We start from the raw sequence: 27,118 nt of genomic DNA, 5'->3' as shown, positions 1-27,118 counted from the left end.
AGTACGAGAAGCCACATGTGTTGTGCATGCCTTGAAGGGGCCAGTACAGACTATCAGCCCCTGACACTGTCTGCCCTTATGATGAAGCACACACACTGCTCTCAGCACACAAAGACCAGTGGATTAGTTTGCTCGGGCTGCCATGACAAAGCACCACAGACATTGATTTTCTCATAGATCTACAAGCTGGAAGTTGGAGATCAAGGGGTGGGCGGGGTTGATTTCTCCTGGGGCCTCTCTCCTTGGCTAGTAGATGGCTGTCTTTTCCCTGTGTGCTCATATGGTCTTCCCTCTGTGCGTGTCTCTGTCCGACCTAATCTCTTCTTATATGGACACCAGTTGAATTGGATCAGGGCCCACCCGAATGACCTCATTTTAACTTAATTGCCTCCTTAAAGGCCCGATCGGCAAGTACAGTCACATTTTGAGGTGCTGGGGGTTAGGACTCCAACATGTCAACTTTCGGAGACACAATCCAACCCAGAAGGATCAGTAAATGCAGACAGCACTGTTTCAAAGTGCTTTCTTGGGTGTCATGTCCCCTAAACAAGACAGGGTGAGGTGGGTGGTGTCCGTTTAGTTAGGGAGCTTCTGACATTCTCGACAGGGGGCTGCTGATCGGGGCTTCCCCCATGCCTGCCCACCCCTCGCCCTGCCAGCCCTGCGAGGGTTAATCTGAGGTCTCTGGAGTTGGGTAGATTTACTGCCCCCAGACCTTTATCATCTCACCCTGACGGTGAGGGCTCACATTTCCCACTTAATTACTTGTCCGGCAATCAGAAGAGATAGCCAGTTCTGTGTTCAGTTGGCTGCAGCTGTGAACTGTTTATTTACTTTTCCTCAGCCTGGGAATGGCTGTAATTTAAAGGTTCAGATCTTAGCTACCCTGCCTGGTGCAAACCCTGCTTAAACACTTCCATATTGCTCAGGAGGAATGCCGCTGGACGTTGCCCCACCTCCCTTGCCGGGACGGGACGGGGAGCACAGGGAAAGCAGGTGTTCCTGGTTATTTATCAAGGCTGCAGGGCCCGGGGAGGGAGATGGCTGCCTGTCTCAACTCTGCAGTCCACCGGGAAAACTCAGGACAGAACCTACAGCCCTAACAGGAGTGAAGACGAAGAGATGCTGGGATGGGAGGGTCCCAAACCACCCCCTTGCAAACAAAAAAAAAGTTGTCCCTGCCACAGTTCAAGCCACAGCTCTCACTAATTCCTGCGCCAAATGGTGTAATTACCACTTAAGTTGTCAAATGGCATCCAGATGGTCTTACCTTTCACACCAGCAGTTTAATAAGCTTTTAGGCGTGACCTTTGCAGCTTGTCCTCCACCTGAGCAACCCTCTGGTTTGTGAAATCTGAGCCCACAATTAGATCTGATAATGAGTGCCCAGGCGACCAGCCTTGAACTCTGCAAGCTCGCTTCAAGGGGTGCCCAGGGAGTCACCCCATGCCACTGACAAATGGCATGCGTCGCACCACAAACGGAGGGGCCCCCTGTGCACAGGCCCCGCAGAGGCCTGCCTGGGGAGATCACAGAGACCCAAGAGGGCACTTGGGGGGCCAGGCAGCTCCAGGCAGGCTGGTGCAAGAGCCAAATTCCTGCAAACCAGAGGTTCACACCCAATGGTGTTCTCGGGCCCACCTGCCCCAGGGCAGCCCACCAGGAAGAACTATTGCTAATACTGCCACCCCCAGTCACACCAACAGGTGTGCTCCCAACATGGGAATCACACTGCTGCCACATAGCTTCCTGGGACCCTCTACCAATTCACCCCTTTGAATACGCTTGAGCTGGAGTAACTCCCCAGTGAGGCTTTCGGTACAGGGTGGAATGATTTTGCACTGCAAAGGATCATACTCCAGTGTCTGGTGTGAAAAGTCAAATTATTCTTTCCCAACATGGGGCGAATTCCACTGATAGTTAGGGAACTCACATGCATATACCAGGCCCCATTCCTAGGACTTCACATGTCTTGACTTATTTAATCCTCACAACAGCCTAGGTACTGTTTTTATCCACATTTGTAGATTCGAAAACTGGCACAGAGAGGTAAACTAACCTGCCCAAGGTCACACAGCCAGCAAGTGGCAGGCATTGGGATTTGAACCCAGACAAGAAGAAGCAGACATTAAGAATATGTACATCTATGATGCCATTTAGGTAAACAAATAATAATTTAACTAAAAATTTATTGATACACATGTGGGATAACATGTCATATATATCGGACAAAGTTTAAGGGTTTGTGCAAGGGTTTGGGTGATGCCAAATATTCTGAGAAGAGCCCTACACACTGATATTCTCAGTGTCTTGTCAAACTGAAGAAAAGGGGGAGATACAAAGAGAAGAACAAACCAGAAGCCTTCTCTGTGATGGGATGGAACAGAGGGTGATGGAGGAGGGACCAGACAGTTGAGCTCTGGCCAGGGAGAGAAGTTTCCATGGGAGAATTTTGTCCCCAGGTACAGCCACACACAGACCAGAGAACTAGGGGAGGCTAAGACCCAATAGGGACACTGGCAAAATGGCTTTGTTCTGACTCCTTCATTATATTTGACTCCTTTTAGGGTGTCAGTATCTCCTCTTCTTGCCCCTCACTGGAATCCTGGATTTTAATGGTCTCATTTCATGTTGTCATTGAAAGCCTACTCTTAAGATTGTTTCGTCATTCTTACTAAAGTGTGAATGACTGACATTTAGGAAGAGGAGATTACATTTCAGTTTATCATCTTAAGGTCAACGTGGCTTTTCAAACAAAGAGACCATGAGAAGAGTTGAGATAAAGATGATGATGGGTGTGTGTGGGGGGAAATCATCGTTTTTTGCTAAAATGATAGGAGGAACACAATGGTTTTTAAAAATATCTCTGTCTATAATATGGAAGGCAAAGCCAAAAAAAGATGTGGATTTTTAATGTAAAGAGATGCCAAAAAGGTCATGTTTGGGCAGGTTTTCCTCTTGGTCCACACTCCTGGGAAGGGAAGACTACTCTGTTGATTCTGTGATAGAAAACCTTCAGGAAAAGGCCTCAAGTTTCCAAGTGGTTCATTCTAATAGTGAAATCATCCAGCAGGTGATGAATTTATTGAAGCATGAGTTGGGGGTACCTAGTGACATTTCTAGAATGCAGAAGCCACCTGTATTAGATGCTTGCAAAAAGCCAACCTGTCTTAGAGCCTTCCCAGCCCAGCCAAGGGTTCACTATAGTGAGATCAATGGTGGATCCATCTTACACCACCCAGGGTGTATTATATATATGTGTGTGTGGTGTATGCACATGTGTGCATGTGTGTTGGTATGCATAAGTGTGTATGTGACTGGATGTGTGCATGAGCAAAAATGTATTTTTGTTTGCATATGTATGTATGGTGTGTTTATATATGTAAACGCGCACATGTGAATGAATGTGTGTACGTGTGTGAGTGTGTGTGTGTGTGTTCCTCTCCCTAGCCCCAAAAAACGTCTCTGGAAGACAGCATGAGGCCATGTGTTCAGCCACCATATTTCAGGTTTTATTGCATCCCTGCTTTGGAAAAACATAAGCCAATAAACGTAAAATCAGCTCTGAGCCTACAGCTTCCTGCTTTGGGTCAACAGAAACCCTGGATGGGAGAATATTTGGGGATTCCCTTTGACAAAGTAGGCAGTTCATAAAAAGACAAGGACCCCACAACACTGAGAACCTCATGAGGTTCCCCTTCATACTGACTTTCAAAAAGGACCATAGGAGTTGGACAAACCGGGAAGCAGACCCACCTCGTCTAGGAAACTGCTGATTCTGCCACTCAGGCCTCTTCTGCCGTGTCCACAGCCCACATCGTGGAGAAGGTCTCTAGAAGGCCTCAATTCAAATCCCAGCCCCACCGTTCATCAACAGGAATCCTGTGCAAGAGGGGAATTCCTCCAGGCCCCTCCAGTTTCCTCATCTGTTAAAAAGAGAGACCCCATTAGCACCAACGCTAACACTGTCAGCTAACTCTCGAATAGTGAGCGTCAGCGACCGGTGCCCTGAGGGCTTCCCATGCCACATCGATAACATTAAATCCTCCAAGCCCTGGTGAGGTAAGAACTGTAATCCCTCCAGCTTATACAGCAGGAAACTGTACAAGCTGAAGTGGCAGAAGCGTTGGACCCTATCTGGCCCCAACCCCTCATCTCTGAGAATGCCAGGATCACTCGGCATTTCCTGATTCCAGATTCCTGGACCCCAAGAAAAAGAAAAGACGTTGAGTCCCTTGTATTATTGTCGACATTTGGAAATTTCCATGCGAACAGTTCTAGTACCTAAAATGAGGCCTCAGAGGGTGCTCAAAACACGCAAGGTCTCTACCCTTGATTCCGACCCTATCAGCTCAGAGTGGTCTGTCCTTGTCTCTGATGATCAGAAACGCTGCCAGGACGATTATGTCTTTGAATTATCATTATGGACAACAAGAATGAATCCTTTCCTGAAAACCCTCTCCGTGCTTGGTGTGTGCAGAGCACCCTGGCATTTCTCCCCAAAAAAACGTAAGAGAGAGAATATCAGTCCGGAGAGGAAGAGACGGAGGTTCCAAGAGGCTCCAAAACTCAGAGAGATCAGGAGACATAGCAGTGAAGATAAAACTCAGCCTGCCTGACTCCAGAACCTGCCCAAGCTGCCAGACCAGCATTTCTCCAAATGTGCCTGGTCAGAATTACCCAGGGCCTGCTGTAAACTATGAATCGTGGTTCCACCCACTCCTAAGGAGTCTGACTCAGAAACCAGAGGCCAAGTACCTGCATTTTCAAACAAATATCCCTGGGGGTAAGAGTGAGAACCACCGCCCACACTCCTTGGTAGAACTAGATTAATTACCTATTTCCATTCCCTCGTGGCTTAAGAGTGGCATTGATGGGGTGAAAGAGGATGGAAACCCAGCCCAGGCCAGGCAGGCAGGCCTCCCCTGCCCTCCCTCGCCTGCCTGCAGAGTGCCCCTGAGGACTGAGCAGGCGCTGCGTCCCCCACCGGCTCCCTCCCAGGTGGGGAACCCACCCCTTACCCCCTCACAAAGAATGGGCGGAAATCCCCCCTCCCTCCTAGGCAGGAATTCACCCCTGCCATTTCAGAGTGCTGTCCCTGGACAGGCATGCAGGGTACAGGAGGGCCCCGGAGCAGCAGAAAAGTCCAGGGACATGGGGAGCCAGGCTGGGTCCGAGGGCAAACAAAACACAGCCCCCCCCCCCCCCCCAAAGCTGGGCCGGAGGGCAGCTGAGCAATCGCCTGTGAAATCTGCAAGCTCATCAGGGCACTTGGAAACCTGGTGGGGACACAACACAGGACGCATCCTGCTCGGAAGAGATAAGAGAATTCCCAGGTTCTCACTGCCTAGCCTCTCCCTAGGGACAAAGAGCCGGCCTGGAGCGTGGAGGAACGTGAGAAAGATGCCCTGAAGCAAACTCACTGCAGGGAAGCTCCCTGTGCCCAGCTTTGGGAGAAGACCTGGGGAAGGGGTCACATATTGAGCTGGGACCCACCGCTCTGATTTCACTCATCCCTGAAATCACCCTTCAGGCTGAGTTTCAAGCCCACCCAACCACACGCTGGTTGTAGACCCAGGGCCAGTGGCTTTGCCTCTCCGTGCCTCAGTTTCCCCATCTACAAAATGGGGCTGCTGGTAGGAACTACCTTATGGCCTTCTTCCAGGATTTGTTTGCTGCAGTTAAGTGTGCAGAGGAACCGCGAGGGTTAATGGAAGACCCACTGTGTCCTCAGCACCTTCCTGTATGACCTGGTCCAGCCCACACAGCCAGTCCTGGGAGTGGGGCATCTTCACAAGTCCCGTTATTTCAGTGAGGAAGCTGGCGTACGTACGACGTGGAGAAGAAGCTTGATGGAGCCAGGGAGACTAGGCTTGGAGCCAGAGGCCACACTCATGCTGTCGTGCAAAGCTCATTCTGAGAGCCTGATAACAGAGTGGCGACTCTAGTTGACTCAAATTACATTCCTATTCCATGGGACCGTGCCATGTGGTTCAGTTCCATCCAGATGCTGCGTATGTGAGCTGTTTGCCAACATCGAAAATGATAATAACCAGAGTGAAAGCCAGCGCTTGCACAGAATGAGCTACCTGCCAGGCCTCTGCCAGGCCCCTCCCTGCACTTTCCACACAGGGTCCTCGAAACGGCCCTGGAGGGAGGTGCTGTTATCACCCCCCCTCACAGGTGAGGTAATTGAGATTTGGAAAGGTTTAGTCACCTGCCCAACGTCGCCCAGAGGTAATCAGGAGAGCACAGTGCAAGGACCCAACCCCTGGGAGCTTGTTCTCTTGCTGTCCTCCTTTCCCTCTCAAGGGCAGGGAGCCCACCTTGTCCCTGTCTGCGTTCCCACGGGAGGTGGGCACAGTGGCCAGTTGATGGAAGGTTCAAAAGTTTAAGTCGAATTAGCTCTGATTTTATTTCCCAGATTCTTTTGAACATGTGGTATTCGAATGGGCTGGGAGAGGCAGCACGCTGTTTGGGGCATGTGAGGGTTGGGGGCTTGCTCAGTGGGTCCTCAGTAGCTCTTGCCTCTAGGAGGGACCCTAACTGCCGATGGTATTTGTTTCCATAACTGCACGTCAGTAAAATGAGTTAAGGCAAAACCAGTGCGTTTGGGCGGGAATTCAACAATGACAGGGTCCCAGAATACAGCTAGGACATAGAACCATGACCAGTTTTCCAGGCAGAACACACAGTTTGCTGATATGCTAATATCCGTTAATGAGGCCACCATTCAATATACCCAAGACTTCTATGGTTGAGCCAGAAAGGTCCATAAAACGGAAGCACCAGTGGGGGCAACCCATAGCTTTTCCATCACCATATTGCTGTCAAAACAGTACCTGCGTCTTCAGACCCACCTGCGGCCACCCTTAACTCATTGATCACACACCTGCCCTGGGTGGCACATGAGCTTTGCTGAGCACCCACCTGGAACCAGACAGGCTGGGCACTTTGCATATATTCTCTCTAGTTTCCAAGTCGAGAAGGTGCTAGAACCCAGGACAGCTCATTCCAAAGCCTGGAGCCTCCCCCACAATTCCAGGGGCAGATTTTGAAGTTTCTTCTTAGAACTCCCAGAGTTCCTGCCAACTACATTCCACTGGAAAGCTTTAAAGACATGCTCTTGGAAGCTACCACTTCCTACCTCCCAGTGCCCTGTCTGCAAAGACTGGCTGAAGTGAGTTCAGGGCCTTGGGAAGGGGGCTGTGGCAGGTACTGTCGATGTGTTTCCTAAGTCATTCACACCCACCCTCTCCCTTGCCACCTCGTGATTTAGAGGAAACCTGTTGTGTACCTTACCAGCCTCACTTGTAGCTTCGTGTGGCTCGCCAAGTGGCCAGGTTCTGACCTGTGAGATGTGAACAGAGTCTGCTGGGTCACCACTGCGAAAGCTTTCGCTTTCCTAATAAAAAAGGCACAGACCCAGCTGGCGCAGTCCTGGAAAGCTTCCCCTCCCTTCCTCCCTTGAATGCCAACATGAGGGCTGGCGATGCAGCAGCCATCTTGACCATGATGGGACAGGCAATATGAAAATGCTGCATTCTTAGAAAAGTACTATACCCACCCAAGGATCACTGAGCCCTGTTGATATAATGTGTAAATCCAAGAAGATAATAACTGGTGCCCCCCTCCCCACCCCCCAAGAAGTGTCCACATCCTAATCCCTGGAACTCATGACAAAGTTACATTACATGGCAAAGAGGCATTAAGGCAGCAGGTGCAATTAAGGTTCCTAATCAGCTGACCTTGAGATGGGGGGAGTACCCTGCAATATCCAGGTGGACCTAATAGAACCACAGGGTCCCTACAAGTGGATGAAGGAGGTGGAAGAGATCAGAGAAAGAGATGTGACGATGAAAGAAGGGCAGAGAGATGCACCTCGCTGGCTTGGAAGATGGAGGAAGGGGCCACGAGCCAAGGAATGGGGGTCACCCCTAGAAGCTGGAAAAGGCCAGGAAATGGCTTCTCCCCTAGAGCTCCACAAGGAAGGCAGCCCCACCGACACCTTACTTTTAGCCCAGTGAGACCCATGTTGGATTTCTGATCTATGGAACTGTTAAGATACTGTGTGTTGTTTAAAGCCACCGAGTGTGTGGTACTCTGTGACAGCAGCCACCGGACACTAATACAAGCCATAGGAGATGCATAATTGCCCTTGTTGAGCAAAGGAAAAGATGCCAGCAGCTGCCTTTCTCCAGACATGTCATCACGTGAGAAAAAGGTCCCTGTGCTGGTTTAAGTGACTTCCGGTTAGACTGTTTGTGACTTGAAGCGTGATACTGTCCTGATTGGCACTAGCTCAGCTAGGTAAGCTTTTTATTTCAAAAATTCCTTTCATGAGAAAGAAACAGAATCACCAGCGAGAAATGGGAATTGAACACCTATGACAGCACTCCAAGGTTTGAAGACGAATTTTGGATGTCTCTGGGACCTTTTCCAAGAAAGGGAGGTATAGTAAGATCAGAATTCCTTGAGCAATTCTCTTAAGAAAACTTTTCCTTCCATATAATGCCCGAAAGCCCGTCAACATTCTAAAAAAAATGAAACAAATTGTTAATTCAATGTTTATGGACGCATAAAATGGACCCCAGACAAAAAAGCTAATTGCAATAAACAAAAGAGTTAATTTGTTTGGCTGTAGCCCCTTTATGGTCTCTGGGACATTAGATGTGTCCATTGTTTGCCGCCTTTACAGGACTGGGTAAAATGGCCTCCCGTGTAAAGGGTCACATAGGACTGGGTTCCTTGTGTTTCGCTTTTATGGAAAGCTATTATTCTTATGACCTCATTGACGGACAGCCCTGTTTCAGGAACACGACTTTACTGTAACGTGATTTCTAAGCTGCATTTTCCCAATCTCTTTCATCACTCATCTTCCAACTGGGTTTCCAGGAAGGGGTTGCAGTAAGATGCCTGGACTGCGTCTGCCTATTCATGGTGGATGAGTGACTCCGTGAGTTAGGAAGGCACAGGCCATGTGTCAGGGCCCTGCCTCCTCTGTGCTGGGCACGAGGGAACCAGACTCTGGCGAGGATCACTTAGCACAGGAATGGGCTTGGGAAGCTCTTCCGACATTTTATCCTCACTGCTCCAAGCGTGGTCTGTCATCCAGTTATGTACGCAAGAGAGGATCCAGGGAAAGGTTGGGCAAAGGGCCTGGTAGATGTTCAATGCTCAGTAAATGTTTGTTAACTATTGAAATGTTTTTCTAAAACTCACCCTACAAGGGAAACCTGGGGAATGTTCCCACATTCCAAGGCAGGCACCGAGGCTCACAAGGGCTGAGTGAGAGCATGAGAAAGGGGGCAATTTTCCTACTTCCTACAAAGGCCCATCCTTGGATGCGTGTTGCCATGGTGATCACAGCTCTCACATGAGCCAGGTACCTCTTTCCTTCCTCACAGCAGTGCTGTGAGCGGCCTTGTGCTGCCCACTCTGAGGAAGAAGAAACCAAAACATAAGGGAGACTTAGCGCTGTGCCCACCTCTCGGTGATGTGTGGAGATGGGTGTGAACACAGGTCGCCAATGGCCCATCGGGGCTCTGATTGGTGACCCCACAGCCCCGCCAGCCACACCAGAGCCTTCTTTGGCCCCAAAGAGCACAGCGAATTCAGGCAGAGGCTCTCAGCCAGAAACAGAGAATTCCCTCCCAGGGCCAAGCTCTGAGTGTAGAGAATTGACTCAGAAAATCTGGGATTGAGTGGGAGCCCTAGAGAGATGTGGTGGCAGCAGGCGGGATAGGGAAGCAATGGGCACCCCAAGGCCTAACATGCAGCACGTCCCAGGGGTGTGATTAAGAAGGCCGGATGCCCTCCTCCCCAGCGTGCCCCCGCCTCTATGTGTGCCCACCTTCTCCTGCAGCTTCCCACAACACCCGCACCCCAGGCTAGGACTGGGGGGGCCAGGCCAGAGTTGTTTGGCTTGAACCCCACTCTGGTGATTCTGGGCAAACCCTCAACCTTTCTGTGCCTCAATTTCCTTCTTTGTGAAATGACAGTCATGAAAGAAGCCATCTGTGAGGGAAGTCTTGGCCAAAAACACTGATCCCTTACTTTCCCAACCCCCTAGAAACACATTAACTCATTTTAGTTTTAATGAGGCCATAAATGAAACATTCAGAATGCTAATAAATATCTCATCAGAGGGTTTGTGTTTTTTTTCTTTTAAAGTCTCCTGCATCTTCGAATCAGGAGAGCGTCAGGTAATAGTCAGATGTGACCACACAGCGCTCTCAGCCCTCTGCTGGCTGCCTAACCAGGTCTGCTCCCCACCCCATTCCTCCTTGTTGACGGGACTCGGGTTTTGTTTGGCTTGGCAATGGAGCCAACTAAAAATATGCAGTTTCCCAGACTCCTTTGCAGTGGAGAGTGGTAGGTGACACAGTCCCCGCCAATGCGACAAGAGGTGAACTGCTGGAAAGGGGTCTCTCCAGAACGACAAGACCATGCATCTTCTCTTTAACCTTCCTGGAATGAGTCTCATAGGTGTAGCCCTCACCTTGTGATTGTGAGACCAAAAGGTGTGTGTATGCGTGTATGGGGGAGGGGGGGCAGGGGTCCCTGCCGGGACTACCCACCTCCAGCTGCCCCTGCCTGAGACAACCACCCCTCTGTTAGGCTCTCCATTACTGCAGCTGAACATGTTCCCAACTGATGCACCCAGCATCTGAATGCAAGGAGCAGCTCCCCCCACCCCATCTTAGAGGAGTGAATACAAAAGATGTTAGACAGCCAGTCTCCAGGGAAACAACTCCCACTCAGGCCTAGGGCCCGCCTCCCTCTTGCCTGAGATGATAGATGGCAATGCCATCCAACCAAGGTTCTCTTTCTCCTTTGGGACACGGAAAGGCAGTCCACTTCTATTCACTAAAATAAATATTCTATGTATTTGTTCCGTTTTGTTTTATTCATGTATTTATTTCCTTGGTGAAACCCGCCTCCAGGTTTCTTGAGGCATAAAATGTGACATCCAGACTGCAGTGCTCCTTGGGCTGTTGTTCCCTCCCCAAGAGGTGACTGATGGAGATGGTCTCTCAGTGTCTCTTGTCTGTGAAATGGGGGTGACCAGACCTCACCTGCATGGTCTTGCCCAGATGCCTGTCCTGACGTCCGTGATTTGACCTCGGCCAGGCTCTCTGACCATGATCCCGTCACAGTTCACTCTCCCATTTCAGCCCCCTGGGTGGTCCCCTAGTGCTCCCCTCCCCCCACCAGCTCCCTTACCCAGGTGGATGCCTGGAATAGCTCTGTCCATCTCCACACCGGGCTGAGCCCTCACAGCCATCTCAAGAGCTTCCCTGAGACACTTCCCCAGGCACATGTCTGTCCTCTCCGATGGACTGCGGGCCCTGACTGAAACGACCTTGCTTGTTGTTCACAGCCGTTAACCTAGAGCCACCCAAGCACCTGGCACAGGGCCGGTGATCCATAAATATTTGCTGCCCGTTGACCAACTGAATCAATGAGTGAATGCAGCAGTTTCACAGTGAGCTTGTGATATAATAAAGCTTCATTTTGCCATGCCAATGTTTTTTCTGCCACAATGCCATGTCCTTACATCTTGTACCTCGGGGAAAATACCGTGAGTGTTTTATCATGCTGGCCCAGGTGTGAGTAAACTCTCACACTCCACAGTGAGAGAGATGGCTAACCCCAGGTGACCCTAGAATTAAATGAAGAATATGATCGTGCATGTAACAGCCCAAAAGGACAAGAGGGAGAAGTGAAATGTTCAGATAATTACCCTTCAGTTCTTGGCTGCACTTAAATGGGGATGAAAAGAGGAGACTTTTGGAGGAGAGGGAAACAACCCTCCAGGGAGAAGGAACTGCACATGCAAAGGCCCTGGGGCATAAAACAGTGGGGCACTTAAAGAATGGCAAGTCGGGCACATGTCAGGGAGCAGAGAGAGGGCAAAATTAGATCATGGTTGTTGGTTTTTATAACATAACATCATTAATTCTGCTTATAACAATGATGCCTTTATCAAATGCTATGTTCCAGGCACTTTACATGCATCATCTCAATCCCTACAACCCTCTATGAGGTAGGTCCTATTATTATCCCTATTCTACTGAGGACAAAACTGAGCCCACAGAAACAAACTGACGTTCCCCAGGGTAGATACCCTTTAGGAAGTAGCAGAACTGGAGTCCCACGCTCGGTCTACCTGTCCACAAACATTGTTCTCACGTGCCATTCCCCACCACACTCCATGCCTTTGGGGCAATATGAAGAGAGCTCCTCATTGCCTTGGCGAGCATGTATCAGTCAGCTCTTCCCACACTCGTGCTGCATAACAAAAGCAGAAATATGGCATCCAAGGAGAGCACCCTGTGCATCTGGGGTGGTAAGCGAGGTATCCCTGCTAACAATGGGCTAAACTGCTCACCCATCTATAGTCCCCATGGTGAATGGGGCCGTTTGACTCTGCATGTCTCTCACCCTTCCTTGGACCAGCACAGGCATTGCTCATGCAGATGGGCAGAAGCTCAAGGACACTACACTAGTGGACACAGGTGTTTCTCTAAGCTCCTACTTGCGGGATGTTTGCTAACATCCCATCAACCAAAGCAAGTCAGATGGTGAAACCCAGACTCCAGGGACAAGGAAATCTACCCACGAATTGGTAGAAGGAGCTACAAAGTCCGTGGCAAAGGGTTTGGACCCAGGAAGGAGTGAAGACCTGAGGCCATTTATGCACTCCACCTACAACAGGTGAGGAAGGCCTGGGCAAGGGCCAGACGGGGTGTTGGAGCAAGAGAGAAGGGGCCTCACTGAGCCCAGATCCTCCTCTGGGAGTGGGCCAGGGTTCTGGCACATGTCAGCAGGAGAGCTGGAGCCCGCGTCCACACCACCTGCCTCTAAGACCCCTGCCCCTTCCAGTGTGAGCCTGGGTAGATCACTAGATCCGACCAAGAAAAACAGAAACTTCCCTGAGCATTTAAAAGAGAGAATTCAATACAGGGAACTGGTTGCTCTGGCGATGGAAAAGCTGAGAAGCCAAACCAGTGGAGTCGAGGGGCTAAGAAAGCACCGTCAGGAAGTGGCTAGCCCCCCAGGGCTGGAGGGACAGAGAGGAGCCAGGGTTGGCGAGAGCCTGTCCGTGCAAGCAGCACCACCCCTGAGACAGTGAGCCGGGGGAGGAGAGGGGGGAGACCTGCCAGCTTCTCTCCTCCAGTCCACCCTCCTGTCTCTCACCAGATCCTCTCTCCAGCCAGAAGCTGGGTGATGATGTGGGAGCCTAAGCCCCTCAGCCCCTGCACGACAGAATAGCATGGGAGGGACGAGTGCAGGGCCTAAGGGCCGGCAGGTTCACAGAGCGTGAGCTGCTGGGCAACCACCACCTGGGGACAGGTGGCCTCTGTGTCCCAAGTATCCCAGGGTGGTGCTTCTTCAACGGTCAGGCCAGTGTTCACAAAGCCCTGCGTTCTGACTGAGGCGCTCTGGGCGGGGGCTGAGACTGCATTTCTAACAGGCTCTCGGGTGATGCTGACACTGCCAGTTCTGGGCCGCGCTTCCTATGGTAAGGTACTGGCATGGGAACACGGCCGGACGTGGGAGCGAGCGCCTTCATGGAGATGCCAAGCAGACATTTGTTTAGTATTTTCTACAGGCCCAGCTCTCCTCCCTTCTGTGAGCCCTTGAGGCAGGAACCGTGACAGAAGAAAAAACTATAGCCTAGCATGTTCAAGAGACTCACCCAGGGTCACCCAGCTTGTGGGTGGCCAAGATGTGATTCCTGGTAGCCCCTCTGGCCGTTTATTTCTGGGATTCCGGGAATTGGCCCAAAGACAGTCTCGATGCATTCTTCTATCCAGTACGTTCCAAGGACCCAGCCTTTTCATTCACAATCTCAAAGCCTCACAACCTGAAAAAGAAAGATTTCCAGCTCCATTCTAGGTAGGAGGAAACTGAGGCTTAGAAAATTTCAGGAATTCAGCAAAGGTCTCCAGGGAACAAGTGGCAGAGCCCATCGGCACCCAAATCTGCCCTGCTACGAAAACTTTCCTCCAGACATTACATTATACCCCACTGCCTCTCAAATTCACAGTTCACTTATTCAGTCAACAAACTCTGATTTAGCAAAGCCCTGTGAAGGCCTGATTAAAAATGTGGGGACTGTGATCCACTGGCCTGGATTCAAACCCCATTCCTCCTCAGCCTTGGACAGGAGCTGTGCCACCTTGACAATTCCACTCAGCCCCTCCGGGAACTCAGTGTCCTCAACTGTCAGATGGGGACACTGACATTCCATACCCCAGCGACCTACTGGGACGCACCACCCTGTCATCCCATGTGATACCTGGTACGTTGCGAACTCTGGATAAATACCATCCCTGTTGTGAGTATGTCACAATCCTGACGTTTAGTTTCTAAGCAGGGGAGACAGTCAACTCACAAATCAAAAAACTAAGGAATTAGTTAAATGACTGAGTGTCCAATATTAGGGTTCCAAGAAAGTGGAGTGCTCTAGGACATCAGGGAGAGCTGCTGTCATGCAATAGCATCATGACATTGTTATGCAAGCCCTTGCCCAGGCTGGGTCTGTGGCCACGTCTGCAAGCATCCTGGGACAGGAATCATGACAGCTCCCGGGATGGGAATATGTCTCCCTCACCGAGGAAGCCTCACTGCAGGGTCCAACCCAGAATGTCTGGGGCCCTCACATAGCTCCTGCCTGGATACCTTCCATTCAGCGGCAGCAATGGCGGCAAGACCACTGAAAGGTGGCCTCCAACGCTCCTTTCTCCAACCGGCTCAGAAGACGTTGGGCAAGTTCGTTTCTGAGAGACAGGCAGGGATTTGGGTTTCTGGTGCTTGTTTGCACAAAGGATCTCAGCCTTCTTTCTCCTGACATGCAGCTTAAACACACTAGCTGACCCTTAAATGGAATCCCCACAATTCCACGGCTTCTTCCAAGAGAATTTCACGGGGGAGGGAGGGGACGCATTGTATCCTGCAGGCTTTATTCCTCCACTGATGGCACAATCTGTTTAGGGTTGAAGACTCGATGCTAAATGTGTCTTCTGGTTTGTTTGGGTGTATTTTTCTCTTTTACCTTTTAACTAAAACACAACACAAAGTTAAGTGCCTTGATTGCATTCAGCTGTTAGGAGGGGAGTAACTATGCGTCCCCACCTTCGCTGGCAGAGATCAAACGTGACGTTCTCAAAAAAACACAAAGTGGAAAGTTTACAAATACAGAACCCAGAAATCTCTAAGCCAGGGATGTGTGTATTCAATGTGCTTGCTGGCCACACAGGCCTGTGTGCTGTTTCCGTAAACCCATATGCAAAAATGGTACTAGGGCCACTTTCTACCCTCTACCAAAAAAAAAAAAAACAAAGCCCAGAAGAGGCCGTTATCTTTGCATCAGCTCAGGCCCAACCAGCCTGGTTGGCAAATTGAAACACAGAAATATTTGAAGCTGAAATTGGTCAAACAGGCTGGTTGAATTCATCTTCTGAAACAATCTTGCCCCGAACTAGTCTATTCATATACCTGGAGCCTGAAAGTGCTTTTCCTTGCTGGGTTTCTGAAACGTAAAATATTTTCAACTAAATGAGAAAGCGTTCACTGTTGAATGGCCTATTAGAGCTGTCACAAATGTGATTTCTGGAAATAAACAAGATCGTAAGAAGGCTGGACGGAGCAGAAAAGTAAGTCAACATTAATAGATGGTGTAATTAAATTATCCCTTAAGCCAAGGCACCAAGTGACATAAAATTTTTTGTGTTAATTCTAATATGTCCACCTCCCTGGGCCTGAACAAATTTGAATGGATCCTCTCCAGAATTGCTCATTTTATTTTATTCAGTTTCTGTGGAGCAAATAGCTCTCTGTTCTGCTAGTCAACCAAAGTACATCTAACTTCGGACACACAAGTTCATATTTTCGCCATATCATTTTACAAACGTTCACTTGATACAAACGTGGCTCAATACACAATGTTTATTTTTTATGGGTTAGTATCTTGCTCAAGAAAAGTAGAACTTAGTTTCAGGAAGATTTATTTTCATTTTAACTATTGTTCACTGGTCACTGCCACTCAATACTTAAATGCCTTTCTCCCCAAAAGGCAAAATCTTTAAAGCAGAACAGAATTTATTTAAACAGCTGGGTTTGTGCACAATCATTTTATTAATACGTTGACTTGAGTTATGAATAGTTGGTGACTTACACAGTTTGTAAATACATACAGGTATAAAAGCTGGCATGTCTTTTCATTAAATTTTTAAAGACCAATACATGGACTAATTACTACCAGACATGATGAAGTCATTGTACTCTGCTACATTTACATATTTCTATGTCTTTAAACAGTATTTCACATTTGGAGTCTAATGAATTTCCCCCCTCCCCATCTTTTTGTTTTTCCAGGACAAACGATCACATCATTTTTAGGAAAAGAAATATCTTTTTGTTGCTGTGGTTGAATTAGTTTCTTTAAAATAGTTGTCAATGTGCACACTATTTCTTTTTAAATTAAAAAAACAGTATGGCAAATTAGCCTGTAAAACTAATTATAGAATCATGTTGTCCCATGAAGAATCGAAACACGGAAATCATTTTTAAATGTTTTCAAATACTTTTAATTTTGATATTAAATATGTTGAAGAACACGCCTGATATTCTTTGGGATTCTCTGCAGCAAGAGATAAGGACAGGAACACAATTGCGGGGAGATGGAGGTTTACAACCTCTAAGAAGCTGGTGAGACTGTTTCAGCAGGTGCTGATATAATGAAATGCAACGTCCAGGGTGGTTATTCTCACATATATACATTCATCACATCAGAAGGAAAACACTGTTTTGAGAAGGTGAGATTCTGATGTCACTAGCTGTACGTGCCTGATTTTCCTTGCCTATGTGTGCGCATATAAAGTCCCACGTAATTATAATGGACATTCCTCATGATTATTATAGGAGAATCGTCAGGCTAGCTTTTGGTTCTCAAAACATAAACAGGCAACTGATAAAATATTGAAATCAATGCTAAGCTCCTTCCATTTTTATATTGAACATTTCCAGGAAGTATTTCTTTGAACTCTAGCGGGGCACCGTCTCAGACCATTTCAGGAGGGTGAGACATCTGATCATTTACATTTGGTGTATGTAAATACTTGAAATACTCTGGGATGGTTTGCAAATTTCAGGCGAGGTCTCAAAAAAAAGGCTTTCTTCTTACATTTAGAGCTTACGGGACACCCTCCGGGAGAGGTGAAGGGGAGACCTGCCATGATTTGGGGCTAAATCTCAGCAGCTATCTTCCCCACCCCCACCCCCATTGATCACTCACTCTAGAAGTAATATCGCCATCTACTGGACAGCAGCCATACTTCCCTAAGAAGGCAAAGGTTTCTGTTTCGGCAATCCAAATTAGAAAGTTTAAAATATATATTTAAGGTGTAGAATGCCATAATCTGAGGGACAGGAGAACACGAATAAAATAACCAAAAGCAAAGGAAAGTGGCAATAGCCCTTTTCCACTCTCTGGTCTATGACAATTTTGAAAACTGGCTCTAGCCCATCACTCTACCCCTTCAACAGACCCCAAAGAGGAAAAGAAGTAAGAAAACTGCTATTTTTAATTTCTAAGCGTTTTATAGTAGTTACGAACTTCTGGAGTGAAGGATTATTTTTTTCACCAGTCAACTCCCTTTTTCTTCCCACATTTCCTCGGGGCTGGGGGTGTCAGAAAAGCACATACAGGGGCTGCCCAGTTTGTTAGAGCGCGGTGCTCGTAACACCAGGGTTGCCAGTTCGATCCCCGCATGGGCCAGTGTGAGCTGCGCCCTCCACAACTAGATTGAAACAACTACTTGACTTGGAGTTGATGGGTCCTGGAAAAACACACTTAAAATAAATAAAAGTTAAAAAAAAAAGAAGAAGAAGAAGAAGAAAAGCACATAAACACACACACACACACACTCCTTTGGAGTACTTTAACCTAACAAGGTTTTGCGAACACAAGAACACAAAACTAGGATAACCCAAATATTATTCTAAATTCTTTTTTCAGGGACTTAAGCAAAACAACTACCATTTTTTAAGTTTATGTAACTTTTCCTTATAAATATAATCACATTCCGATTATACATCTACAATTACAAATGTTGATTTCTGGATTCTCTCATGCAAATAACCGTTTGCTTTCGTCTTTCTTCCTGCCCCTAACTGATCACTGGATTTTCCTTGAAATTTGAGCATTAATTGCTTTCTCCTGGTAATTAAAGGCAGGGTATTCTTTTCACGAGAGAAGTACATTGTTTTACAATTTCCCACACTAGTTGGAATAGTTTCATGGAAAGGAAAGAAGTCAGTTGTGGCCTAGAATATTAACATGTTTTCTTTACAATCCTCTTAACATTTGACAAGATGTTCCGAAGATTTTTTTTAAATCGACAACGTATGTTAAATGAAAATTACAATTAAATTTTTAAGTACCACAATTCACCCATTTTAAAAGGGGAACATTTTTACTGAACCTTATTTTTCCTTATTACACATCATAAAAAAATAAAAAAATTTTTAAATGTCCTACAAGCCTAAAGTCAGGCTTGCTATTGTATTACAGTCACAAATTACTTCATTTCATATATTTCGTGTGTGTGTGCGCGTATCAAAGTATTTACATTTTGTAACTTAATTTCTCACTTACTAGAGTTTGAAAGATCTGGATATTATAAAGGCAAACTCATTTTCTGCTGGAATGAAATGAGAAAATGAAAATTTTTTAAAATTCATTTTATTAGGTAAATTCAGTGGGGACTCACTGTTAGCCCCTGAAATAAACCAGCCTGCTTCTGTTTACTTTCTCCATCTTTCTGGAGCCTTAACATGAAAATTGAAGTCACTGCATTTGGTAAGCACACTCCCCCTCCCTTTCCTATCCGATGTTTGTGTAGAAATTGTAGAGTCTCTTTTCCTAAAAGTGGGGAATGGTGCTGAGGGCTGACAGAGGGAGTTCAGGCGAGGAGCCCCATGGAAAGTTAACTGAGAGAGCAAGAGAGAGAGGAGGCAGAACAGGGCAGGACAATCGGGGTCAGAGACACACAGGAGCAAGACCATGGCGTACTCACAATTTCCAGGGTCTGCAGCTGTCTCTCTCTCTCTCCTGGTCCCGATTCCAAAAGGAAATGTAGCTCTTTTGTGCAGAACCAGAAATGAACATCCAGGAAGTTGGCCAAATCACTAGCTAAACAATCAATAGAGGAAACACAACAAATTTGAAAGACCAAATTTGGTTTTTTTTCTCCAATAAAGGAAAAGAAAATAGTCAAGGGGAAAGTGGGGGGGAGGGGGGGAAGGACATTATTTTAATTCTTTCCTGTGACCTGAGCGGGGTCCCAGGTTAATCTAAGTTCGAATGTGGATATTTGCTCTCCTACATCCACATGACATAAAGTATCACTGGAATGACGGCAACGGACTTAGGCTCATCGCAACCCCCGAAATCCGCTGTGTGAAACGGTCTGAGTTCCTGCTGCAGATCTGAAATGAGTTTTCCTATGAAAATCCACTTTAAAACTCAGCGACCCCCACCCCTAATGAATGCCTTCAGTGACAGGAAATGTTAACCATTTTAAGCGTTTTATTTGCATTTGCTCAGAAGCTGAGAGAGTGAGGGGAAAAATGTACATTTAATGATTGGTCGTGAAATTGAGATCAATGGAGTATGAATGTGTGTGTTTCTCAGCAAGGTGGGGGGGCATCCTGGGTCCTGAATTAGCCCCAGACAAGAGTGACCTCCCCTTGAATTCCCACAGGAGCAAGGAAGGATGTTGCAGTGGAGCCATATTTCAAATTCTCTTGTGTTGTTGATAAATTAAAAGGCAACATCCTTCCCCTTTTCAGCTGGGGAGTCTAAAGAAAAGTGCCCATCTTACAATGTTTGTAGTGCCGAGAAGTATTTTGTGCGAGTGTTTTCTCCCTGGGATCAAAAGGGGAAAAAAAAGATTTTCCCCCCAAATCAACTAAATACTGAAGCTCAGAAACACACGGAATGTGTATAACACTGTCCTTCAGAAATCCATCTTGAATTTTTTTTTAAAGCTCTCTCTTTGATCAAAAGCCGGCAGAGAATTACATTTTTCCCCATTCTGTTGCATTTAACATGGACTAACACAGGGTGAGTTTAAACAAACAGATGGCCCAGGCATGAATGCTCCTTTCAGTTTGAGTAGCTGGAGGTGGGCTGGATCCAGGGGTGGGGGGTGGGGGTGCAGTTGGGAGGAACAGTTAGAGAGAGGAGAGAAAAGCTGCAAAGTTTAGGGGGGAAGCTGAGACAAGAATAAACCCTGATGCAAAAAAAAAAAAAATTTTAACTACCTCTCCGCCGTGAGCCTGCAATCTTCTTGTGAGTGTGCAGGGTAACTGTTGAAATTCTTCTGCCTAAAAGACAAATGGCCTACTTTATTCAAGAGTGTCAAGTAGGGAAACAAAACAAAACAAAAACCCTTCAAAGTATATTTTCAGAAGATAATCTAATGCATAATGAGCGCCTGGTAAGAGGGGCGTGCGGGGGAGCAGCGCCAGCTTCTGGTGGGAAATTCCACAAGGGAGCCGTGCCCCAGCCGCCCAGAGAGGGACTGGGGGGAAACTGAGAAAGGCCAGTCCTGGTTGAGGGTCTTCAAGGGGCATGAAGCTGGTCTACTGCCTGTGTGGCCTCCCCTGTGTAGACGCTAGGCCACCGACACAACTGCCAGGAAGCCCTGGCCCTGTGGGCACATATGAGGGCGCGCAAAGCTGAGGCACAAGTCCTGGGGCAGGTGGGCACTTTGAGGTCACTGCTGCAAGAGACGCAGTTAAAGCTGTATCTCCTCATGTGGAAGAACGGAGGTGCTGGCTGGGTTCTAGTCTCCCTGTGACGAGCTGGCCCTGAACGCTCCTACTTCACCTCAGATATCTTCCAGAACACTGCTCTTCTACAAAGGCAAGGAGCCTGGAAGAGGGACAGCTCTCCTCGCCACTTCCCTCCTAGCCCCAAGATGCCTCACCTCTCCACATCCCAGGTGTTAAAAGAAGTCCTCCCAAATCCCAGCTGAGTGTTGGGACGGGGTCTGTTACCCAGCGCCGAGGCCAGGGAGGGTGATAAGATACAGAGGACATCGCAGAGAATCATCCAAAGACAGCTTTCCCATTTTCCCCCTCACCGCACACACACAAGCATAACCTCTCCTCCATGTCCCTTCCCTCCCGTGCTCAAGGCGGGCGGATGGAAGGAAGGGAAGAAAAAGTTACAGGTCACATAGAGTAATTTATTGGCGATAGCGCATGCCCCAGGAGAATGCAGTTAATTCAAGGCCGGGAGTTTTCTGGAGGCTCCAAGCAGAAAAGAGGAACCAGGATACTAAACTGCAAACGCTGACAAGGCCAGGCTGCTGTGTGGAAATCCGGGAGGCCTCTGGCTCCCCATCACCCAATGACCGCCCCACCCTCACAAGACCCCACCGCGGTCTCTCCATTTCCCAGGCCGCCAGCTAATGTGTGTACTCTGGGCTCTTAGTTGCTCAGATTCCAGTTTTCCAACCATGCTGAGGCAGACAAAGCCCTATGCCTAGAGCTGGCAGTGTCCTGACAACTTAGCCAAGGCTAGAGAGCCTGCAGGGGAGGAAAAGAATGTTCTAGAAGGACACAGAGCCCAAGCCCCGGGCCCAGAAGGCGAGTGTCAGTCACTTTTCTCTTTCATCGAACTGTCTCTGAAACACCAAAAAATAATCCAGTGGTAGCATACGTATATGTGTAAAAATAATTTACAGACTGCACACCACACACACACACACACACACACACACACACACACACACACACACACACACCACACAAACACGGTTCATTTTTAATTTATTTACTTTAAATACCAGGCTATTTCTTCTTACTAAAGGCCTTTCTCATACTGTTTTACCCCCCCTCTCTTCACAGAACTTCCCTCCTTAATGTAAACGAAGGCATTTCCCACAGCCCTTTTGCTGGAATGTTCTAAAATGCTAGCATCGACACATTTCTATTTCATTTTATTGCAGAAACGTTATTTTATGGCACGGAGTGTGTGGTGTGTGTGAAGAGTGGGCAGAGAAGGGGGGTTCTGCTGTAGAGGGGAGCCCCCGCGGTGCCGTCGGCCTCGTATAAATCCTGAAAAGTGACAGTAGAGCTGGCAGGAGAATTTGGGAAACCAACAGACAAAATATACAGTGCAGCCCATAGGCCTCACCTTTACGAGGCAGAGAGCTTCTGGAATGGATGGGCCGGGACCTCCTAGGCCACTCATTAGGCACTTGATGAATTGGACGTGGGGCCCATTGCTCTCCAGGGGCAGCGAAATGCTCGAAAACCAAGTTTTATTAACCTAATAAAATGAAAGGGAAGAAAAAAAAAAGTCAGGAAAATTTCAGCTGGAAGAATAAATGCAGGGGACACAGTAAGTTAACCTACTTTTAATATATTTAGAACCATTTTGGCAGCCACGAGCAGTTCCCAAAAAGACCCTGAGTTTCTAATGGTAGATTTCAGCTAACTGGCTAGCAGCACGCAACAGCAGTCTACGGAAATCCAGTGATGCCTGGTTTTCATATTACAAATCAGTACTTTTTCATCCGATTGAACACCAGAGAGGGCAAGAAGGAAACATGGCAGAGAGACGTCTTCGGAGCAACTGGGTGTTTTGGAGAATGAAATGGACGCTGCCCCAAGCATCCTTGGATACAAAAGGAAGCCATCAGCATCTAGGAATCTCAGAGCTAATTCAAGTAATGAATTCGAGCAAATTCAGAAGCGAATTCTGATAATGAATTAGAGCAAATTTGTCAGGTGCATGCAGACATGATAGGGTAACGTGTATACATAAATACCTTTGGAGACCCTAAATTTTGGAACTGGCGACTGTGAGGATCTATTTTAGGATAGAAGCCAGCACAAGCCGAGGCGTCTTAGCTCTCCTAGAAGACGCGCTGAGCCACTGGGAGCCGCGAGTGGTCATTTCTGGGGGTGACTGCGACGTGGACCTAAGAGCATGCTTTGTCCAAGGGCCACCCGCTCATGTCACTTGAACCTCCAGAAAGTAAGAGAGCTTTATTGTCTCTGGATCCCAGAGGCAAAGGCTGCTAAAAGCTCTGTGTTCACACAATGCCTCTGCACAGTGACGGACGACACATTTCAGCAGTAGCCGTGTCAGTGAGAATGTGCAAAGGAGAGAAAGCTGCCTCCTGCCCAGTTTCCGATCAGGTGCACACCAGCTCAGGGCTGGCTTGTGGCACCGTTACTCATGTGGCAACACGTTGACAGCAAATGCTTCAAAAACCAGACTCAACAAGCTCTCTGCACCCCAAAACCCCACCTCCTAGATCCAAGAGGGAGGGCTGGTCCTACTCAGTGGCCAGCACACACATCCCTGTGGTCATTCCGTTTTTTAAAATAATAATAATAGATGTATATACACTAACATCATTATAATATACATGTGCATCCATAATATTCTCTACTCCTTCCTGGGCCAAGTTCTAGCCCCTGAGGCATAGGCTCTGACACACCCACGTTGGGGCACCGGCAGCATGTGTGTGGATAATAGTCTCTCATTTGCATAGTCTTCTAGCTAGCCAATTCCTAGGGTATTTTTGCAGCTCTGAAAGTTGTTTTTTAAAAGTAGCTTTAAATTTTCATCGTCACAGGATTTTTTAGGGCAGTGGGACTCTTCTGTATGACACTGTGATGGTGGGTACACGACATCAGGCATTTGTCCAAACACATAGAGTGTGCAACACCAAGCGTGAACCCTCATGTAAACTACAAGCTTTACGTAATAATCACGTACCAGAATGGCCTCATCAATTGTCCCAAATGTACCAAGGCAAGATGCTAAAACCAGAGAAAACTGGGGTAGGTAGGAAGTAGATGGGAACTCTATTTCTGCTCAGTCTTTCTGTAAACCGAAAACCACTGTGAAAAATGAAATCTGCTAATAAAAGAAGCCTCATTGATGAAGCGATAGAAGGAATCTTTCTTTGCCTGCCCTCTTTCCCGATTGGTATTTCCTGGGAAAGGACTTTTAGAAAGTAGAAAAGTTCAAAACAAAACAAAAAATACCCACCAATACACAGCTGTTTCATCCACCCCACTGAAGGCCATTCGGTGCTGGGTCTAGTCTTGAAGGACGTTTTCTGCCGGGACTGGGGTCAGCCCGTACCCCCAGGACAGAGGGGTTTGATGCTTCTGCAGCAGCGACGGCGGTAGAAGCTATTTAAACAGTGTTCTTTATTTTTTATTTTTACCCTAACGTCCCATTGCACTGAGTGTAATGACATGATCGCTATAAATACACTGAAATCCTGTTTTCCTTTCACAGTTGGCTAGATCCGGTTTACAGTCGAATGTCAGCCTGTCAGCCGGGATTTCCAGGATCATTCTGCCCCCGTGCTTCGAGGCCAGAGAAGGGGTGAGCCCAGCACGCCCACAAACCCAGCCCATGGTACAGAAGAGGAAGCCACCTTGGGGGTGTAGACTCTGAGGTGATTATTGACCTGGGAGCCTCCTGCCTCAAGGGGTCCCACTGCCAGCCTTTGTCAAAGACAAGCCCTGGAGACAGAGAGAGAGAGAGAGAGAGAGAGAGAGAGAGGAAAAACCGAGATGGAGAGAGATTGGGAAGAAAAAGAGATGGGGGTAGAGACAGACAAACAAATGGGCAGAGAGAGGGGGAGAGGGAGGGAGGGAGGGAGGGAGGGAGGGAGGGAGGGAGGGAGGGAGGGAGGGAGGGAGAGAGTGAAAGAGAAAGAGGGAGGGAGAGAGGAGGAGGAGGAGGAAGAGGAGGAGGAGGGGAAGAAGAAGAAGAAAGGGAAAGAGACAGACGCAGAGAGAAAAAACAAAGATAGAGATGAAAAAAAGAAAAAGAGAGATGGGGGCAGAGACAGACAGACAGACTGGCAGAGAGAGACAGAGAGACAGAGAGAGACAGAGAGAGATGTGCTTGCCAACCAAAACCACAGCCGTCCATCCACCCCAGCGTCTTCATGGGGAGCTGACATCTGCAGCCTCAGCCCCCGTGAATGGACACAGAGCAGGCCCCTGAGTAGACACGGGGAAACACACCACACCGCTGTCAGCCCAGGCAGACCGGGCGGCCAAGGCAGCAGCGACGCGGTCCTGCAGCAGCAGTGGCGCCACCAGGTGGTGAGGTGACAAATTCAGATTCCCGCCCTTTGGCCCCTCTGTGGGAGCTTTTCACGGGAGCGGTCCCATGATTTCAAACACTGAGCACCGAGGGAGACGCTGATACCACCAGTTTCAGTTCCGCCTACAGCATGCAGTGTGGCCGCACTGTGCCCTCTGAAATCTGGCCAGCAGAACACGGGGCAACAAATCCAACGTCTGACACCCCCCAAGGAAGGGGGTGATGAGGGACTCTGAGCACTGTGTTTGGGGACTTCAGACCCAGCAATGTGAATCGCAGCCCTCTTCTATCCGCTGCTAGTGCAGACAGTGGCAGCCAGTTTCCAAACTTCTAAACACAGCCCAGTCCTTAAAATTATACCTACTCACAGAGTTGGGAAGATTGAGGAAACAGGATGTCTGGCAGAATATACTTGTGCCAAAAAAAAGGGGGCCTCATCAGTATTCAGTGAGTCTGTGGGCCTTGGGGTGGGGGAGCACCAGGCAAAGCTGGTGAGGGGAAGGGAATACCCAGGCATACCTGGGGCCTCCCAGTCCCATCCCTCCTCAGAGTTATTCTCTAGACGGAGCCACAGATGTTTCTATGGCACTTCCAAACTGGTGGTTGGCATTGAAAAATAAACTGAAGGTAGTACTAGCCATAAACAAGTAATAATTGTCAGCGTTGATGTTTATAGGGTGCTTCCAACAGTCTGACTCAGTACCTCACACATGTTAACACAGACAACCCGTCACATTCCACCAGGCTTTTCTGAGGGAGTTGCCAGCAGTGTGCCCATTTTACAGAACAGAAAGCTGAGTCACAGCAGCTGTGTTGCTGGTAAGTGGCTGAAGGCCACAGCTGGGCCCTATTTCTACCTGCCTCCTGTCACCCAGGTCACATTAGGGGCTGCTTCTTGCTAAGGCTGATTATGAAAAGACCTAAGGGAAACAAGTTTCACTCCATTGGTTTCTTCACCAGAACTGCTTTAGGAAACAGGAAGCCCAAGGAAAAACGCTGGAAGCACAGGAGACTGATGAAAACAGGCTCAGCTGCATCAAAAGTCACGTGGGGCTGTTCTGTGTGGACAGCAGGATGCAGGGATGCGCCAGCCCAGGGGATGGCATTGCCTCCTAAGCTATTTCCTGGTGGCTGACCCCCTACCCCAGGAGAGGGGGAGAGGGTTGTTGCCCCTCTGTGTGGGCACTTCGTGAGAGAATGGATGACTTTCTAGTGCAACCGCTGAGAAGCTGTGCAAAATAAGGAGGGTGTTGGGTGAACAGGAGTGGACCCTCCAAGGGCCCGGGGCCCACAGAGCAAAGAGGCGGGACCATCACAGAATCGCACTTTCTTCTTACCCAACAAACACTTCCCCCCTCCAAATCATCAGCCAAATTAATGTGATCAACAACTTTCCCTACAGTAACTTGGGTTATTCTCCTTTCTTTTAATAGGACTAAGTATTGCTTTGCCTCGCACACCCCCCCCCCCCAACTTGGAATATTTTTGTCCCCTTGCTTCTCCACTCTCCCAGCCCTACTAGCATGAGGGAGGTGGGACTTCGGGGGCAGGAATTCTCCCACATCTCCCTCTGACCCTTCCCAACACTCTACAGGGCGAGTATTTCTTGTTTTCAAAACTACTCCGCATCTTGCGTCTGATTCACGTAATAACACAGCGCATGCACAGTGCACCCACACGTGCAGCTACCATGTGAATCGCATTAGAAGTCGCGTTCCAGCTAAGATTTCGCATGTGCCCAATCCATGCCACGATCCCCTAATGATAAAGACCTAGTGACGTCCAGCTTTATGCCCTATGCATGCTGTAGTAAACACCCTCCTACAGGGCCATTGCACCTGGTTGGTGCTCTTTGTTTAAGTTAGATTTCCCTGAGTGGGACCTCGGGGTCAAGTTTTATGTGCGATTCGAATTTCCAGAACAATTGCCAGATTTGGTTCCCTCATCAAC

General features: G+C 48.2%; 1 long non-coding RNA gene across 3 annotated transcripts in view; it reads right to left on the bottom strand.

Moving 5' to 3' along the window:
* Positions 1–24,409, bottom strand: part of LOC109455507 (uncharacterized) — a 29,806-nt gene extending 5,397 nt beyond the window's left edge. The window contains exons 1-6 of one of the 3 annotated variants that reach the window (XR_016022022.1): positions 24,092–24,409; positions 22,220–22,354; positions 20,338–20,400; positions 19,089–19,204; positions 13,706–13,873; positions 3,757–3,926 (exon numbers count right to left, since the gene is read on the bottom strand). This is a non-coding gene — a long non-coding RNA (uncharacterized LOC109455507). Of the gene's footprint in view, positions 1–2,273; positions 3,927–13,705; positions 13,874–19,088; positions 19,205–19,343; positions 19,483–20,337; positions 20,401–22,219; positions 22,355–24,091 lie in introns of those variants that run through there. The other 2 variants (XR_002138662.3, XR_016022023.1) reach the window with 2 other exon arrangements.
* Between the last annotated feature and the right edge of the window lie 2,709 nt (positions 24,410–27,118).

Source organism: Rhinolophus sinicus, chromosome 8 (assembly GCF_057876585.1).
Source record: "Rhinolophus sinicus isolate RSI-liver-muscle chromosome 8, RSI-T2T, whole genome shotgun sequence".
NCBI lineage: Eukaryota > Metazoa > Chordata > Mammalia > Chiroptera > Rhinolophidae > Rhinolophus > Rhinolophus sinicus.
This window is presented reverse-complemented; position numbering and strand designations above follow the sequence as displayed.